The sequence below is a fragment of the Tyto alba genome, unplaced genomic scaffold (genome assembly GCF_018691265.1).
Source record: "Tyto alba isolate M040663 unplaced genomic scaffold, T.alba_DEE_v4.0 Super-Scaffold_2, whole genome shotgun sequence".
Lineage (NCBI taxonomy): Eukaryota > Metazoa > Chordata > Aves > Strigiformes > Tytonidae > Tyto > Tyto alba.
In genome coordinates, this window is record NW_024881282.1 from 22,027,439 (window position 1) to 22,043,795 (window position 16,357).

Genomic DNA, 16,357 nt, shown 5'->3' on the forward strand with positions numbered 1-16,357 from the left:
TTATACTTGGTGCCCAGCAGTACTCTGTCCTAGGTGCAGAATCCAGAATTTGAACTTGTTAAATTTCACCCCGTTAATCATTGCCCAGTGCTCCAATCTAGCTATATCCCTCTGCAAGGCCTCCTGTCCCTCAATAGAGTCAACAGCAACTCCCTGTTTGGTATCATCAGCAAACTTGCTAATGGTGCATTCAGCTGCTGCATCCAGATCATTGATACTGAACGGGACTGGCTCTAGAGTTGAACCCTGAGGAACACTGCTGGTGAGCAGTCACCAGCCAGATGTTAGCCCTATTCACTACAACCCTTTGAGCTCTGCCCTTCAGCTAGTTTTTCACCCAGTGTATCATAAACCTGCTCGTCTCACAGTCTGACAACTCGTTCAGGAGGACGCTGTGAGGGACAGCATCAGAAGCCTTACTAAAAATCTAGGAAAAACTGCACACACCGCCTTGCATTCATCTACTTGGTGGGTGACCTTATCATAGAAGTATGTCAAATTAAACAGGACTGTCCCCTTTGTGAACCCATGTTGACTGTGCCTGATGATTGCCTTATTCTTTAAATACCTTCCAGTAGTACCCGGTATAATCTTCTCCATAATTTTTCCAGGAACTGAGGTTAGACTACTGTAGCTTTTCTTCCCTAACACCCTTTTCGTAAATTGGAATAACACCGGCTAGCTCCCGGTCACCAGGGACCTCCCCAGAGTCCCAAGGCCTTTAGTAGACGATTGAGAGGGGTCCCACCGTAACATCTGCTACCTCCTTCAGTACCCTGGGATGAGTCCCATCAGGCCTCATGGACTTGTGAACATTCAGCTGATACAGCTGGTCCCCTACAATTGCAGTGTCCACAAATGGAAAGCCGCTGTTCCCACACTTGTGGTCCTCCAATTTGGGACCGGGCAGCCTAAGGTCTATCAATATTGTTAAAGACTGAGGCAAAAAAAAAAAAAGGCACTGAATCCTTCTGTTTTTTCTTCATCCCTATTAATTAAACATCCATCTTCAAGTATTGATCCAACATTCTCTTTAGACCTCCTCTTGCTATTAACATACTTCAAAAAGCCTTTTAAGGGATCATAGAGCAGTTTACAAAGGAAGCAAACCTTGTATCTCAGATGAGTTTTCAAGCAAATGAAGTGACTGCTGAGGAAAACATATTTACAGGGAAGGTGAGATTTTTCCAGGTCTATACCACAAAACTTCATTCTGTCTGGTAGGGTAAAGGATGTCTCCTGTTCTCCAAGCATTGAATCTTAATGCTCTTCTGGTTTTCTGTTTCTCTTCCACTTCCAGGCTATAGGGAAATTATTCATAGTGATGAGAGTGGTTACTTTCAGCTAGATCCAGATGTAAAAATGTCTTGCGTCTGGGTGGGGTGTGCTAGCGAGACCAGCTGCTTTCTTGATGCAGCCTGTGACCATCTGCATAACTCTAATTCTGTGGAATTGAAGCTGCCTGTCAGCTATGGCAGTGCTGAGTAAGATACCATTAAGCATGACCTTGCTGCTGCTTCCTTTCCTGTTGTACTACTTTAATATTTTGCAATGTGATATTTTTTCCCTTTCTAAAAGTTATATCAGGTTTGTTTAATTTGCCTTTTTTTCTTATGTCTTCTGAAGCCTAGTAATGTAATTTATCAATCTTAGTAATTACACATCTCATTTTAGCAGTACATATGTGTGTGTGTGATATTTTTGTCTAACACTTTTCAGTGTCTTGTGCTGATTCATGCTTCCCTTATTCTGCCACTTCTCTATAGTGTTACGAAATAGTAGGGTACAAACTGCATGACCCTCTACTACTTATGGAGAAGTTTGAGCTAAAGAAAATATTAAATGTTGTTCAGGACAGGTTGAAGTTTACTATTTGCTTAGAATGTTGACTTCGCTATCTGACAATATTTTTGTATTGCTCATGTCACCGTATCCACTTTTTCTAGTGAAGCATTTAACATGAAAGCCAGTACCTCTATCTTTCCCATCATCTAGCCTTGGACTAATCCCTGTAATGAGCCCACAGGTTTTCTTTCTGTCTGGGGTACGTACTTATACAAAGCATCTGTCTAGATGTTCATGCTTTGTAGCAGTATCTACTGACCACAAGAAATGAAGTTGAATGCTCCAGAAAGCAGAATTTAAGGGATCTTTTTATTTTAAGAAGCATGTTCTTAAAGCTTATTAACTGACAAACTATGCTATCTAAAACTCACCCTGGCTGGGTGGGCAACAACTGAAATTAGAGGTGCTCTCTGCTGAGGAAGGTCCATTTTTAGTACTGTTACTCAAGTGGATCTCCGCTTTGATGTAAAGCCAGCAGCATTTCTTTATGTAAAGCATTAGGGAGACATCTCAAGGCACTGGGAATGGATCTAGGAGGGAGCTCTTTGCTTTTCTGTAAATATGCATACACTGAACTTCTGGAGGAGAGTGTGGGGCTATGCTGGGAGAAGGAGCAGGCTGATAGCACTGAAGACTTGTACTGTGAGATGAGGATTGTTACCTGTGAAGATTTAGGGATGGTAGATTCTGCCAGCAAACCTTTCCAAGTGTTTGAAAACATTTTAATATTGACATCCCAGCTGAAAATTCTTCCTTGTTAGAGATATTGGACTTATTTTGTTGTCAGTGATGGGAAAACCTTTTCTTTTTGGATCAAAGATGAGAAGGAAAGACTTGCCTCCTGCCTGTTGTGGTTGATACTAGTCGTTTGTGGTATAGCCTTACCTTTCCACTTGGCTTCATTTGCAGTAAAGAATAGGTGGTGGCTGTTAAGGAAGAGTGCTGTCCTGAGCAAGCTTCTTACTGTTGAGGTACTGAAGAGGTGAGAGATGTGAGGGCTGGTCAATGCTAGCATGCTTATCAGTCAGCAGTGTCTGACAAACCAGTGCTGTTACTGGCTGGCTCACAGGCTCGATGGGCTGTTTTTTGTAGCTTGCAAAATCTCTGAAGATCAAGTGTTTCACCTCAAAAATTCCACAAGATGTTTAGGATTTTGCCAGCCTCCAGTTTAGATACATCTTCTCTGTCCAATGCTTAAGGACTGCTATACTCAGTCAAGCAGTGGATATTTGTGCCATAATCCAGTGAGTGATAATGAACAAAAGAGATACCGGGTACTCAACAACAGGTTGGATATTTTTACTTTTATCTGCCTGTGCTTTAAAGAAAAACTCAAAGAGCTCGAACCTATTTGGAAGGAATTGGTGGCAGGGGACACACTGGATGCTATGACTAAGTCTGACCATCAAAGTGGTTCTCAAAGATACGGAGTAGGAAATTGTCCCTCAAGGGCAGATTGCTTTCCACACCCCAGGACAGTGTGTGTCCTAAGTCTGTCTGCATTTCTGGATCAAGCCTTGTTTAAAGATAAACTTTATAATTGTCTTGATCTATCTCATGAAAGCTGCTTAGGATGGGCCACCAAGAGGCCCCCTCGGTTCTAAGTAGTTGTTTGTCTGGCTCCCCTATCTCACTGTAGAAGTACTTAAGACCAAGAGGGATTTGGCCAGTAACTGATGTGTGGTTCTGCTTTTTGAAGACTCGAGAAACTGTCTTGGTTTTCCACATGTCTGCTGTAGAGTTACAGTAGTTTCCAAGATTTTAGTTTCGTGCTTTTAAGATTGAACACACACAGGAAGTTAACAATGCAAATCAGTATTGAAGGTTTAAACCACTTCCTTTTTTGTGTGTATGCACTGATAAAACAGTTACTTTGTAATTCAAACTACAGTAGTTCGCTTTGGATCTCCATACACAAAACCATGTTTTAAAACCCATTCCCCCACCCCAGAAAGCAGACTTCAGAACCCTTTTTTCACCATTTTGATGATGACTATTGGATACGTTTAATCTTCAATCTGTATAAAAGTTATACCTTGCATTAAATCCTTTTTTTTTTTTTCCTGTGGATTTCTGAAGTAATCCTCTGTATGCCATGTAGCTTGTTCCTCACATAGCTTGCATACAACCTCTTCATTTCTAGGAGTTCTGCTTAGAAAGTTTTAAAACATTGATTTTAAACAGTTCAGCTGGATATACATTTCTAACCAGAAGTCAGCATTATTCAACAGGTTAAGATTTGAGGGGCAGAATGTATCTGTTCAGTACTTTCTGAAATTTTGTCAGTGAGTTTGAGTCAAATGGGGCACTTGGCAGAGGAGTCAGTGATGTACTTGGTAATGAGTAAGAACCTTTTTGTAATGGCTTTTATTGGGATTTCTTTCTTCTTGAAGATTTCATGGGAAAGAAAGAATCCATTCAAAAGGGAGTATATATATTCACAGTATACCAGTAGACAGATCTTGCTAGACTGTTAATGTGTACTGAAACATTCTCCTTTCTGTATCGTCATGTTCTATGCATCTGCAAGATTTTTTCATCATCATTATGTATCTTAATGTAGAACAGGTAGTGAGAGTCTAGCATTTCTTTTCCGGCTTATCCTGGGTATTTTTTTTTTAATATTTTACTTTAAAAAGAAAAAAAAATCAGAAAAATCTGATATAAAAGAAAAGGTATAAAACTGCTTGACATTGGCCATCTCTTGATGCCTTTAACCATGTAAGGATTTACACTAACCCCTAGAGTATGTCAGGATAGTTGATTTTATTTCACTGTAAAAACTGTGCAAGAATCTCATCCTCACTGTTCATGCTGTAACTTTTGGCTTCCTTCTCACCCCTGTCAGGTCACACACTGCAGATCTAAGTGGAAAGTTTTTTCATCACAGGGTGGATTCAGTGATCTCGTTTACATAGTGCAGTGCTACAGATGTTGTGTTGATGTAACTGATGGAAGCGGTGAACTGCAGTGTGTGGGCAGGAGTGAGTAGCTAACGTGGGAACTGAGACCCTCATAAGGTGCCTTTGCTGAGGCTAATGTAATGTGTAAATATATATCCTCAGCCATCCTGGCAGTACTAGGGGGTTTGAGTTCTATATAAGTTGCAGTCACCTTGTACTAGGCTTGTGTTCTGACATCTATTCTGTAGTGTTTTTTCAAGCTGTACTATGAAATAATGTTTAGCTCAAAACAGTTAAAAGTATGTCTAGATTCTACTCATGCATATTTTAATAAGTTTAACTGATCACTGAACCTGATTTTTTTTTTAATACATATCTTTATTCTGTTGTTGAAAAGCTAAGTTGAGATTTTTCTTTGCAGAGAAAGCCGCTTCATTGTGCTAGCAAATTACAGAACAGCTGTCTTCTCAGACGTGTAAACAGAAAGGATATTCTCTGCTACCTTTTTTAAATGGTAAGTTGTTCAAGGGAGCTCTTACTGAACATAGCTGGTCACTGACTTTGCATTTGTGTGAGTATTACAAATAGCTTTGAAAACTGTGGTAAGTCCCTTAAACTGAAGACCAGTGACGAAGTCTGGAAACTGTACAGAAGGTTTTGAGTTAGCATTGGGAAGGAGGTTTATAGTTTTGTGATGTTGAGGATATGCTGTTTTAGGCCCTGAAACAAATGTCAAAACCACTGCTAGCTCAGGAGACTTTAAACAATAATCTTATTGTGTAGAAAACAGAAATAAATTTACTTTAATCATAGATGTTCATGAGATATTGGATTTATAAATTTGCATCTGTTAATTACTTTTACCCTGTATAATCTGTACTTTGCTGATGTGTCATCTTAGAGATCTAAACTAAATCTGCTGAGGTTAAGTGTTTGACTGTTTGCCTCAAAGTGCAATGGATAATAAAAGATTTATATTTATTGATATTAAACTAGTTTTGTGTGGAGAGGGGGGGGTTTCCAATCTGTCTCAGCTGTGACATGCACACCACAGACTATTAGATGAGGAATATCTGTTGTGTTGGTGAAGAGTACGAAAACAGCTGTGTTGCACTTTCAGTGTGGTGTAAGATGTGGGCCACTGCATGGTGCTAATGAAGGACTATTGCCAAGTGCAGACAATTTTGTTAGAATCAAAGTAAAGATAATTATTATAATTTTTTTCTTTTAGGGGGCTGCAGCTTGTCTGCTTGTGCAGTGGAAAAGAGAAACCTTTTGAGCAGGGGAAGAAGCTGGAGAGCAGGTTGGTTTGTTCTTCCTTCTGAGAGGATGAGGAGGTTAAAAGTTAATAATAGCTACTCATAGGAAAGATGACTTTCTTCCTTCATTGCACACCACAGTGCTGCCTTTGGCAGAAACTGCAGCCAGCCTTGCTTCAAGGTGTCTGAAATAGCAAAGTATGCAGCAGTGCTTTAGGATACTGTTGACTTTGCCTGTGTCATAAAGCTGACTCTGGCTATGATCCTTTGGCACACTTTGTCTCCTCAGCCAAAATTCACATATGCTTATTTTAATTATGAGTTCTGATTATATACTTGATAATTATCAGTATGTATGTTGTGAAAGAGATTGCACTGTAAATTACAAAAAACACAAAGGAGTTCTGGAAAACTCTGCTACGTATGCATGCATTCACAATGTAAAGTAAGAAAGCTTATTGTGAAGGATGGAGGGATGAGGAAGCAATATGGTGCACACAAAAATGCAAAAAGGTGTGGCAACAGCCTTGGAAGGAGAAGGATGAAAGAAAACCCATTCGTGCCCCTCCTGCCATTCCTATTTAATGTTAAGGTAACTTGATGGTTAAATACTGAAATTGTTTTGGGAAAAAAGACCACTTACTGTAAATTTCTAAGACAGAGGAAGTGTGCCAGGGTTCCCTTTTTATATTATAAGCTTAAAAATTGTTACAGCACCGTTATATTTCAGTTGCATTTCATGCTGCACGGAAACATTGTTGCTTGCTTTTATCTATGGGATGTTGTAGAGATTAGTTGTTGTGCGAATAAGAACCTAGGTTGCATTTATTCATGAACCTTCAAAAATTATTTTGAGACATATGCTGTTCATATTCAGTATTGTATTATCAAATTTTAAATTTTTTTGTGAAGGCTAAGCATAGCTCATGTAAAGTTTAACTGAAATGTACTTAGTGTTTAATAGTCTGGAGTTTAGTTGAAGGGTATTCAAAGACAGAATGCTGAACATACTTGAAAATAATCAGCCTTTGAGTTTTTTTTTAAAAAATACTCAGAACTAATTTTAGTAAACATAAATTCTAATTTTTTGTTGAACACTGATCATTTGTGCATCACAAACGTTCTAATAGGACATACAATTTGGAAACTCCACCTGGTAAATAAAGTGACAAGCTTGTATTTAAAGTAAGGATTGATTTCTACAGAAATGTAGTATTTTGCTTGTTAAATTTCTGCTTCAAAGAATTTCACTTACAATTCATAATTAAAAATTTAAATGGATTAATTTGTCTGTTTCTCATGTACAGTAAGGTGTTCTAATTTTAAATCAAGCCATTCGTTTTGTCACTTGGTTTATAATTGTACCTTGTTTTTTCTTGCTTCTCTGGATTTCCTAGTGTGTTTTGCTAATATAAATGTCCCCAAAAGTTGTCAAGTTGCTCAGAATAAAATATAACTACTAGATATTTGTGAAAGTCTGTTGATTGTTTAACATGCCATCTCGTGTTAAGTAGCATGCACTGGCTTTGCCAAACTTCCATTGGAATCCTACAACACCACACTATGAAAGTGTTTCCCACAAAGGAAGTTAGAGAGCGTGTAGTTAGGAAGGAAATACCAAATGCAGGGCTTGACCCTGAGGTTTACCAACCTAAATACCAATTTGGTAGACCAGTTGAAGAGCTCCTTTAGAATTGCTTGTACGTGATGACAAGAAATACATGTTTATAGTTAGTTTGGCGTATAAAAATGTTGCATATTCAGTTGTATGTGTTGAAGATGTTAAAATTATGTTTGATTACTGTGTGAATAAGACTGTTCCAGTGTTTATAAAAACTTTTATTATGAAAGCAACTTAGATATTTTTAGTCAAGGTTAAACCAAATGTATTTGCAGAGACTTTTACCTGTACTATGACTCATCAGTCGCATAATCTGTGTCCTTTGTGGCTGGCAAATTATAGAATGATTTAGTAACTTAAATTCTTGATTTAAAACAAAATATTAAGAAAAATTTCCTCCAAATTGTCTTCAGAAGACTACAGTTTGCATTTTCCCTGATGGAAAAGCTTTTCAGAAATGGAGAGAATAAGTGCAAAAGGTAGGTTGGGCAGGAGAGAGAAATAGTCTTCTGGAGAATGGTGGAAGGTTTTTGGACTGCTCAAGTAAAAGCTGAAGATCACCAATTACATAGCAGTGGATGGGGGGAAGGAGTTAGACCAGTGTTTCCCAAATGGTCTCCTGGGGAGTAAAAAGGTCTATGAGAGAGGAGAAAGTATCGCAGAATCCTTGCATTACAAATGGTGAAGCCAAAATGAGGTGCAACTGGTTTTGGGAGAGACTGGCTTAAAACATGATAGAGAAGTCTGATCACAGATTCTGATCTTAATTAAGAGGTGCATGCATTTTCTATGAGCTTTTCTTGTTTTCTGTCTGATTTTGGTATTAGAAGAGGCTGGATGTTTGGGCTTAATGCTTGCCTGTCTCGGGTTGAGCTCTATTCAGTGTGTGCTTATTTATGGTTTGGACTTCATAGGATGGAGTTGAAGGACTTTATATTTTTAAATTGCAGCCTGTCAAAATGGGCTTGCTGTTAATACACAGGGAGTAATTTGGTAAAACTGGCATCTGTGCTGTGAGAGCCTTAATATGCCCATCATGTTTTCAAGATAGTGATATGAATGCATACAGAAATAATTCTTCATTATCACTGTCTGAAACTAGGAAGTTCAGTGCTACTTCAATACTGCAAATAAATGCAGTCATTGGCCTCTTCTCTGAACTTTTTCTATGATTGGCATCATAGTAACTTCTCTTTTGAATTATGCAGCTAGTGCATAGGGATCTGCTTGAAGATGAGGTTTAAATCTTGGTTGCCTGTGCAGTGATTAACTAAATCAGTTTCTAAATTTAACTGATATAGTTAAATTGCTTCTTGAACTGTATGTAGATTAGTCTCTAATGGCTTGATTTTTTTTTTTTCATATGTGCAGCTTGTAGCCTCTGTAGATTACATTGACTATTTTAAAGCGTAGTTAAGAGCAATGTAAGTATTGATAGGTTTGTTGCATAGTTTGGTGGGGTGTATGGATGATCAGTGTAATCACAGATCGTTTTAAATGACAGTCTTTGAGTATCAGGGTCAACAGGTTTGTGCCTAACGTTACCCTGTCAGTCCACAAAAACTCTGGTCTCCAATGCAGTTGCACAAGTTCTGTTCAGTTTGATGTGATTCTCACATAGCCTCAGGCAGGGTGCCAACAACCGCGGTATTGCCTCCTGGAGTCTCATCACAGAGATGGAAATAGCAATCCTCTTTTTGCTCCGCAACCAGCTGGTTGCAGCCGTAGTCAAGAAATCTATTTCTCTTGGATTGTGGGATCCCATCAGCTCAATGTGTTTTAAACTAATAATTGCATTTTACAATAGCACGTTTTATCACCAGGATAACAGCAGCAGCAGTGTGGGGGTGGAGGCCAGTGTATAATAAATTTGCTTTAGAATTCTGCACCTTTCCTTGTTTCTGTTGTTTAAAGAAAAAAAAACAAACAAACAAACAAAAAAAAAAAACCAAAAAACAAACAAACAAAAAAACCCCCTACCCTGGGTGTTAACATTCTGGGATTTAAACTTTTTTCCATTGTTTTCACTTCAGCATGTTTAGGTTCAAAATCTATTTACTTGTGTTAAGAATGACCATCTACTTCTATGAAGCTTTTCTGTTCAACACCATTTAATGATGGATCAATACTGAAAATATCTTGGTCCCATATGCAAAATATTTTGAAGCAAACTCATGGCACACTTCAGGACTAACCACAGTGGGACTGTAGTGGGGAAATTAATCAATTTTTTTTTTCTTTAAAATAGGTGTTGAAATTAATTTAAAAATGCTTTTTTAATTAAGTTCATAAGAGACTGCAGTGATCATCAGGATGGAGATGGTTGCCCTTTCCTCTTTAAATTCAGGAATAAAATGAAAGCATGTTTTATCAATACACATGGTAGTCATATACCTTTTCTTGTAACTAAACTAATAACTTAAAAGCTTCCTTATTTTTCATGTGCAGTTCGTCTATAGGATTAAACAGACTGCCCTTAAATTCCATTTCACGTTGCAGCTACAAAGCTGCTTTATGTAGCTGCCTCAACTACTCATTAAAGCAGTTTAAAAATAGGTATTAATGGCTCCTTATACTTTTTTTTTTTAAAAAAAGGGCACTCGGAATCTTTGCAGGCAGGTGCCTGATCTGTATCCTGCCAGCATTTAGTTAGCTAGGTACATTTACCAGCAGTTTGAGGAGAATCTGCATTTAGTCCTGAGGGTTTGTGGAAAGAGTTGACATGTTATGGGGCCTGCCTGAGTTTTCATATTCAAATAAGAACACAGTAGTTGAATAAGATATCTTACCCTGACAGTGGGAGAGGAGTTGAGGACTTCTGTGGGGAGTGGATAGGAAAGAGGGAGGAACAACTACCAGGTCCCATTCTTTTAGTTACTGGACCCTTTTTTGAGAGTAAGAAAAAGTCTATAGAATCTGTCTATGACTAGTAAAAAGTCCTAATTTAAAAAAATAAAGTTAAGAACAAGGTTTTGTACCACTCAGGTCTTGTAGGCAAACATCTGAATGTAAAACTGTGGGGGGTGGGGAGGAAGGGAAGGGGAAGGGTAGTTGGAAGCACTGATTTATCTCTCTCCCCTTAGTTACCAGTGCCTCCAGCTCTTGTTGGACCAGCTGGCATCTTCTAAAGTAGTAGTAAAATATGACATGGGCAAAAGTGAGGTGTACAAAGTAGAGTCCAAGCTAATAAACTCCCGGGTAGAGGAAAGCATCTGTGAGACGTGTGAAGGACACAACAGCCTTCCTTGCTGTATTGGCAGCTGGAGTAAGAGTATGCAAGAAGCGGGGGTGCGAGAAGGGAAGGAGAAGGCACTGTCAGTAGGGCTCCTGCACAGGAGGAAACGGTTGGACTATGGCTCTCAAATGTGGGTAGGGCTTCTTATGAGTAAAAAACTCAGTATAAAACTGAGCAGCTTCTCTTCAGGTGTTTGCTACTGAATTTTGGTGGATAGTTGTTTTGTCTCTAAAATTATGAAATACGAATGCAATCAATTTAACATGCGATCTATTGGTATGCTTATTTTGACATTTATAGTTAAACTAGTGGAAAACAAGAAATGCTCTGTTCTCTATGAATTGCAAGAATGAAGAGTTTTTAGATCAAAACCATTCAGAGAATAGGGTCCTTCTGTGTTTGTGGTTTTTTTTTGTTTTTTGTTTTTTGTTTTTTTTTTTTTGTTTTTTTTTTTTTTTGTTTTTTTTTTTTTTTTTTTGTTTTTTTAAATCAGTTGTCCTTGATTCCATCTTACTCTCTTGGAAAAGAAAAAATGGATCCTCATAATGTACCAGGCGTTAAGAGCAACTGCTTTTCTTGAGATGGGATGGTATGTTTCATCAGATTGGTGACTTCTTCCTTAGAAGAGGATACCAATTTTTTGCTGAGTTTCTATCTACCCTCCTATTTCAGAGTACTGGATATTTTTTAAATTTATCATTTAATACTTCATGCTTTTAAAACTAATTTAGTTTTAAATATTTATGGGTATATGCTGTTTTTTCTTTGCAGACAAACCACACAAATCAAATGTATACCAAGTTAACATTCACCAATAGCATTCATTTTATGAAAAAGTTGGAAATGATGCAGGCATAAACTACTTACGTGGCTAACAAAGTAAATAGAATTTGTAATGCATATGTGAAATGTCATGTAATACAGTCCTTGGGATGTGATAGATGCCTCTAAGACTGAGGAATAAATATGTAAGAAATGTATTTTCTTCTATTCAATACTGGTTTTGTTGACCTTCTCAGAGTTTGCAGGGATTCCTATGTGATATTGGGAAATGTGGCAGCAGAGTGTGACGGTAAATTTCAACAGCTTTGAGCTTTTTAGTGTCATAGATCTGTATTCCTACCAATTAGATGGACTAGGACTAGAGGGCATGACTTAGGAGGAGCAGCTGAAGACACTAGGGTGGTTCAGCTCTGAGAAGAGGGTGCTGAGGGGTGACCTCATCACCATCTACAACTTCCTCATGAGGGGGAGCAGAAAGGGAGGTGCTGATCTTGTCTCTCTGGTGACAGGCCAAAAAGGAATGACTTAAAGCTGCATCAGGGGAAGTTCAGACTGGGTATTGGGAAAAAGTTACTCACTGAGAGGGTGATCAAGCACTGGAATAAGCTCCACAGCGAAGTGATTGTGGCCCAAGGCAGTCAGGGTTCAAGAAGCATTTGGACAATGCTCTTGGGTATCTGGTTTAACTTTTTAGTTTCTCTGTGTGGAGTCAGAAGTTGGACTTGATCCTCATGGGTCGCTTCCAACTCAGGATATTCTGTGACTAGATTTACGTCCTCTTTCTATGACAAGATTGACACAATTTCTTGTAGAAAGCAGTTCCTTGTCCGTCAGGTCTAGTTACTGCATTGTAAGTAGTCACGTTGCGTAGTTTGCTATTCACCTATGCAACTACAGGTTGTAACTGATCTTTGAATGTGTCTGTCCTGTTTCAGTATAAAATGGGAGGTTAGATTGAATTGCTGTGGTTTTGTTGTTTTTTATTTGTCGTGGGTTTTTTTGTTTGTTTGTTTTTTTTTTTTTTTTTTTTTTTTTTTTTTTTCCCCCTGTGTGCTGAAGCAGATCGAGTGCTCTCACCACCACTTGTGTGGTCTCAGCTGTAAGGGCAGTAATTCCATAAACTGCTTTGACTTCTTTCCTCTGGATTATGGTTCTGTTCGCTCCCAATCTGATTTCAGCCTTGGAAGCAGCTCAGCCAGGAGCAGCAGCTATAATAGCAGAAATGTTGAAAATGGGGGATGGGGAAAGGAATCCATTTAATTAAATCAACGAGTGGTTGGCTTACAGCTGTCATAAAAAGCACAATTTTGAGTGGATCATAAGGCAATAACTAGGTTTTGCTTCTGAGAAGGAAATACAACTCATCTTGTGCTTGAAGCATTTGTTGTTAAAAGTACTGGTGTGATCTGGGTTCAATTTCCCATCCTTCTATGGGCCTTGTGTGCTGGCCAGCATCATCAAGTGGCTTTGTGCCTCTCAACTGCATAATTTAAATGCTTCTTCTTGCCTTTCTCAGGTTTGGAGAGTAAATTTAATGTCTAGGTGTACAGATACTATAGTAACACAGGTGTTATGCAACCTTACTGTTGCATAACACAGTATAAGCTTTCTGATGCTGTTTTACAGTTGTAACCTTGCTAGGTTTACCCCGTCCATTCTTCCTTCAGAGGGTTTTAGTTGGACTGTATTGCCAGGAATTTGGTATGTGGTTGACTGCCAGTTAGTAGGGAAGATGAGATCCTTCCTCGAGTGTTGGGTAGCAGAGTGCATTATAGGGAAGAAGGGAATAGATGAAGCTTTGACTCTTGTGCATAGAGTGTCTTTCTTCCCTCCTTTCCCATGGAGCTTTCATTCGTAAACACTGGAGGGAGCTATAATGAAAAAATAGTCTCAGGTTTTCAGCCTTAAGATGTGTTTTTTTCTCAACCAGTATGTGCCTATTTTCTTCCAGTTTGTCCTCATAAAATTAAACCAAAATAAAACCATTGGTTTTCAACTTTTATGTAGTGAATTAAAACATGCTGAGATAGCATAATACACTCTAAAATGCCTGTTATCAGTTTGATTTGCATCCAAGAATATGTTTATGATGCAAATTCCCCAGTTGTGGAGTATATGAACTTTTTTCCTTTCTGATGAGTCTAAAACTAAAAGGTGGTCTCTAGGAGCATACTTGAGGGCATTCGGCATCTCATGGACCATGAGACCGGGTGAGAGTTAGTTTGTAATAAATATCCCTGTTTCCCTACCAAAAAAAAGTATGTAAGACTGACACAGGATCATCAGCACCAACTATGCCACTCTGCAGGTCTCTCTGCTCCCGTTTGTACCACACAACTCGCTAATGTAGTCTTTAACCTTAGTTATTGTTTTTCTAATTCCTTTTGAAGTCTTTGAACATGCCCAGAGGTCCACAAGTGGTAAACCACTGACGGATAGTTCTGCTCTTTCTTGTGGGCTCCATGTATTTTGTTCAGTTCTACTTTTATTACACTATGTAATATTATTATACTATTTTTTCTTCCTAACTCACTGACACTGGGCATTGACTAAAAAGGAGAATTATAGAGATAGCTGTAAATCAATATGACTCTTCCAAATGTTCCATATTAGCTTCTGAAATTTCATAGACTCTTAAAAAGCTATGCTTACGTTTTCAAGACGTATATACATACATATCTTGAAGAAAGATGGAAAGACTCGTGTTTACAAAAGGTTCCACAAAGGATATTTAAATCCATTATTTTGAAATGCTGAAAGAAAGCAGACTTTAAAAATTATTTAGTATTATCATTGATAACCTCTGAATCCACAGTAATCGTAGCTAAGATTTGATGATACTAGCCAGGGAAAAAAGTTGCTTAAGCTTCTTTTTTACGGATTGATTATACATGGTAAGAATGCTTTGCTTTTTTTTTTTTTTTTTTTTTTTCCTTGAAGCTGGTTTCTGGAGCGCTTCTATGCTGCTAGCTCCATGGAGATCTGTTGATACAATGCCAGATTTCACAGAACACCGTTTTTCAGCCTTCAAGTCTTGAAAGGGGATTTTTAGAGAAGACTAACTGCTGTATTTGGTTTGAGACTCACTATGGTTTTATAGTAGCTTATTTGTCTCATAATAGGAGTTACTGTATATGCAACAAGGAAATATCTGTAATGCTGCAAATAAGGTTTTGTAAGCCAACAGTACTGTATCAAAACATGTTACTTTTACTAATGCCTGACATCCATTTTAGGCTTTAACACATTCCTACCAGCCCCCACATCCTGCCCCCCCCCAACAAACAAACAAACAAAAAAGCAACAACAAACCAAAAAAACAAACCCCAAACCAACAGCAACCTCAAACCATACAGAGACCAAACAAGAAAACTGAGACAAGGATTATACATCAAATTATTAGGAAGTTAATGGTGGGCAGAACTTGGACATCTGGATTTGGGATGCTAATAAAAGGGAGAATCTGTCACAAAAGAGCCAGAAACACACAAGGAAAATAATGTTTTCTATTTGGGGAGATATAGCTGTTTTCAAACTTGATATGCTTCGTATATTAATACAATACTAGATGTAACAGTGTATTCAGGTTGATTTTTTTTTTTTACTGCAGTTTTACTTCTCTTGGTATTCTGTTCCTAGTGAAAGCTATAAATGGATAGTCTATGCAACTTAATTGTAAAAAATGTCTTCAGTATCGATAAGGCCAGGAAAATGGGTATGATTCATCTTGATTTCTGCTGGACCCTGTGTTATCTGCTTGTGATTCAATTGTAGCAGTATATGGAGCTCCTGTACTACTTATAACTAGATGTTCTGCTGTGCCATCTGTAACTATTACTATTTTATGAATTGGAAAATGATGAATTGCTAATTTCTTGTGCATCAAAAGTGAATGATTTCTGTGATTAACTTGAAGGTGGTAACCACGTGGAAGAGACAGGAAGTTACCTGACAGAGAAATTGCATCATTAGTATTCAAGTTACCAAACACTGGCAGTAGGGAAGATACGAAAAGCATCCCCACTCCGGGAAAACCTCAAATCAGAGCTCGGCTCTCCTTAGGCACCAAGGTGAAATAACCACAACATGCAAAGCTGCAGGAGACCTGGCTGCATTAATGCTGGGGCTTAATAAGTCTGCTTTTGCTTTATGGTGTTTTTTCATGTGGTAGATTTTTTGGGTGAGTTTGTTTTGGGTTTTTTTTTTGTTTTGTTTTGTTTTTTTTTTTTTGCTGATGTCTTGTGTTGCACTCTTATCACTCATAGTATATTTATGCACCAGTCCCCAGTCACCTGGCACTTGGTGAGATGGTGTTGTATGGTAGCCACCAGAAGATGGGCTTCATGGGAACAGATGGCGTGCTTGGCTCAGGATGAAAATAGTTGGGAATTATGTTGATTCACTTAGACTCAGCTGTTGGATTCCGACACAAAATATTTTGTTCAGTTTTTGCGTATTTTTTTTTTTTTCCCAACGTAGACTAGCTGCCACTTCCAGGTTTCTGATATATAGAGAAAGTGAAGTGTTGGTGGTAGCTTCATAATCAGAAGAATTAGGAAAATCCTGAGTTTCCTGCTGAAATTCCATGGCAGGGGTGGACAGGAATCTCCACCTTGAGGAGTTTTAGGGATGTTGACTTGTTTGGATTAACTTAAATCTTTGCCTTAAATTTCTTTGTGTGCTGGGAACATGCGCCAGGAATTTCCTGACA

General features: G+C 38.3%; 1 protein-coding gene across 5 annotated transcripts in view; it reads left to right on the forward strand.

The window, feature by feature from the left end:
* The window catches only part of WASF3 (WASP family member 3), a 74,333-nt gene that overhangs the window by 17,088 nt on the left and 40,888 nt on the right, over window positions 1-16,357 (forward strand). For all 5 annotated transcript variants that reach the window (XM_042792857.1, XM_042792855.1, XM_042792859.1 and 2 more), the window contains 2 exons: window positions 5,170-5,262; window positions 5,980-6,051. The gene's annotated coding sequence lies outside the window, so the exon portion shown is untranslated. The remainder of the gene's footprint in view (window positions 1-5,169; window positions 5,263-5,979; window positions 6,052-16,357) is intronic.